At 39.0% G+C, this 3,475-nt stretch overlaps 1 non-coding gene across 1 annotated transcript; it reads right to left on the bottom strand.

Annotated features, from left to right (window-relative positions):
* Positions 1–2,594: 2,594 nt before the first annotated feature.
* Positions 2,595–2,731, bottom strand: LOC147003955 (small nucleolar RNA SNORA17). The gene has a single exon (XR_015047715.1). It is a non-coding gene; the product is annotated as a small nucleolar RNA SNORA17 (small nucleolar RNA).
* Between the last annotated feature and the right edge of the window lie 744 nt (positions 2,732–3,475).

The raw sequence follows: 3,475 nt of genomic DNA, 5'->3' as shown, positions 1-3,475 counted from the left end.
TACAATCAACACATACTTTCAGAGGAATCTATAATCCAAAGCTAAAACAATTTATTACTTCATGCAATCTAACCCCACTGATTTTATAGATTTTTATAAAAGTTGAAAATTTCTGGATTTCCCTTCATATTTGCAAATATCATAAAAGGAGTTGCAGTAAGAATTTCAAACCCTGACACCCTGCAAAATAATGATGATCTTGTTGTTTTAAGTAGAGAAGAACTGCCATCCTCCTACTAACATCTACTAAAAGTGTCCTGACTGAAACTTCCTCAGATCCTGGGGTTATCATGTGAGAACTCAGAAATGTCTTCCAAGTCTCTAAAATCAAAGAGTCACAGACACATGTGTTAGATATCAGCAGAAAGAGAGTGTAGGGAAGAGGCAGCCTTACTATCAATCCATCTCAAAGCTGCTGCATGGTACTCCTGGTGGGGTGGTGCTCTGTGTATTGAAGAAGCTGCCTTATGACCAGGTGCTTTTTCTCGCCTATCACTCTATTACAGGCAACTAGATAATCAGCATGTTCAGAGTTATGCTACAACATCGTGGGGCCTTGCCTAGTTAGTTTCTGAAAGACCCAACAGATTCCCTGAATTCAGGACAAAGTTTTTAAGACTGAATTGAGTGTACTTTTAATGATGAGTAAGGGTGGATGGTCGTAATAAAGACATAGATGTATGATTTGTGGTATTCAGTATTTGTGTTAAAAGGATGCAGAAACATTTATTCATCATAGCTTATTTGGAGACTGGGACCTACATGCAGATAGTGAGGCTGCTGAGTAAATCAGGATAATTCCTTCAGTTACCAACCAAGAACAAACTGAAAATAGAAATGTTTTGTTTAGTACTTAATTCTATCATAACTAGTCAAAAGTTTATGCTGAGAAACTGTGGGAAATAGTATTAAATGGCAGAAAAAAGTAAAGCAAAATATGTAGGCACCCAAACTGAGCAAAAGTTGTACCCATTTAGTGTGTAAGTAAGAAAGTACCTCCATCTTCACATGGAATCAGAACTTCAAATAACACAAGTTCTTGAGATCAATGTGATATATGTGCACCTCCTACGTATTTCCTCTCTTTGAACTGTAGTTAGCAAAAGCTGTAGAACCTTATGCTTTTAATTCAGTGAAAATGTTTAGGATAAATTATCCTTTTAATTTCAAGAAATGTCTGCTCCAAACACTTCACAAGGGAAGACATGATATTTTTTTAGACAACCAAAGTTATTCGAGTGAGTTAAAGATCTAATAGTTTTTTCTTTGTTGTATATTCCCTGACAGCAGGGGATTCTTCTATATTATCTTAGTATGTCTTCGAAATATATTATTCAAAATAGAGACTACCTACAATAGAAAGGACATCTATAATTATAAATCTTTAAAAAGAAATTCATTTTCTGGAGACATTCAAGTAGTTTGACCTCAGGCATCTGGGGACACTGGCCTTGAGCTAAGTGCTGACATGAGTAAGTCTTGCACCTGTTCCCAGCAATAACTGGTTCCCAATGATTTGCATGCTCTCACTTCACTGCCTTAGGGACTTCTTCATATACCAGTCACACATGTACGGTATCATTGTCATTGCAGTCAGGACTCAGCAAAGACATGAGGACCCCTGCTCAGTTTCTTGGGATCTTGTTGCTCTGGTTTCCAGGTAAAATGAACTAAAATGGGAATGTCACTGTGATTAGTGTTGATTGGCATTTGGGAGGTTTTATCTTTTATAATGCTTACCTATGTAGATATTCATTATGTCTCCATTCCTAGGTATCAGATGTGACATAAAGATGACCCAGTCTCCATCCTCCATGTATGCATCTCTGGGAGAGAGAGTCACTATCACTTGCAAGGCGAGTCAGAACATTGATAGGTATTTAAGCTGGTACCAGAAGAAACCAGGGAAATCTCCTAAGACCTTGATCTATGGTGCAAACAGCTTGGTAGATGGGGTCCCATCAAGGTTCAGTGGCAGTGGATCTGGGCAAGATTATTCTCTCACCATCAGCAGCCTGAAGTATGAAGATACGGGAATTTATTATTGTCTACAGTATGATGAGTTTCCTCCCACAGTGATACAAGTCATAACATAAACCCCCATGGAAGCAGAAGTGAGAGGCTAGGCTGCCTCAGCTGCTCCTCCTAATGAGTCACCCACTGGTATTGTTTCCTAGATGTCACAGAACTTTTAACAAAGCTAATGCAGAGTCATTTGTTTTGGTAGAAAAAGCTAAATTTTACTTTTTATATCCTATCTTTCCTTTTCTTTATCTCTAGCACCGCTCTCTAAGAGTCTGGGGTCATGCCAGATGTCTTCTTAGGTGTGCTATTTTCTTCTGTCTCAGACTGGTAGTATTATCAGACCAGCTCCCTGTCTGTGTCTCATGGTACTACTTCTGGTGGACATCTCGGGATTGTTTCCTACCTTATCCACCTGAACAGACCATTGAAAGTATTGTCTGTCTCAGGCTCACTCATGCCCATGGCCCTGGTTATAGGCAGGGTTCTTTTAGTCTCTGGCTCCCAATTCTAGAAGACTGTCTTCCCTTGCCTCATGCCATTTAGTCTGTCTTAGACTTACTTATTTCAGGAATGTTATGCTACTAATCATTCAGATGATCATAGGTCAGGACATTGAGTTGAGCTAGACACAGTCTCTCTCTTCTCTTCCTCCTACTAACACTCGCATAACACAAAAGGCACACCTGCAATGCCTCTGGGAGGCAGGAGTGCACCACAATCATGATCACTCTAATTTCGTACAACAGAGAAGAATAAAGTCAGAACACATAATGCCACATTTCTAGGGTACCAATTTTCCTAGTTATGCGGTCCTTTGACTATCTACATAAATTCAAGCCTGAGTTTACCAATGTTTGAAACTCTTTCAGGAATATTACCTGCATTACATTGATTTTATTAGCAAACTGCAGATGATATCCATTTAAATCTCATTTATGTGACTGGAGAGAAAGCCCAGTGGTAAAGAGCATTTGTTTTCCTGAAAGTGATGTGAGTTTGATTCTCAGAACCCAGTAGGTGAACGACAGCTATCTACAAGCACACACATATACAAAGATATACTCATACTCCAGAATAGTGAGTCTGATACCATTACAGATGGTTATGATTCATAATATGGATTCGGGGAATTAAACTCAGACCCTCTGGATCAGCAGTCAGTGCTCTTAACCACCCCACAGCTGTCTTAATTTCAGTTTCCATGGACCCAGGACTATCTTCTGTCCTTCGATGATACATGTATATGATGTTGTTAGGGACATGCAAACAATACATACATTCATTTTTATAAAAATCAGTTCATGGGGGAGTGGGTGGGTAGGGGAGTGGGGGGTGGGTATTGGGGACTTTTGGGATAGCATTGTAAATGTAAAGGAGGAAAATACCTAATAAAAAATTTTTTAAAAAGGAAAAAATCAGTTCACAGTATCCACACAGATATATGTTCTAT

The sequence above is a fragment of the Mus caroli genome, unplaced genomic scaffold (genome assembly GCF_978045245.1).
Source record: "Mus caroli unplaced genomic scaffold, Mus_caroli_1 scaffold_7, whole genome shotgun sequence".
Taxonomy (NCBI): Eukaryota; Metazoa; Chordata; class Mammalia; order Rodentia; family Muridae; genus Mus; species Mus caroli.
The sequence above is the reverse complement of the archived record's forward strand: the minus strand, read 5'-3'. Positions and strand labels throughout refer to the sequence as shown.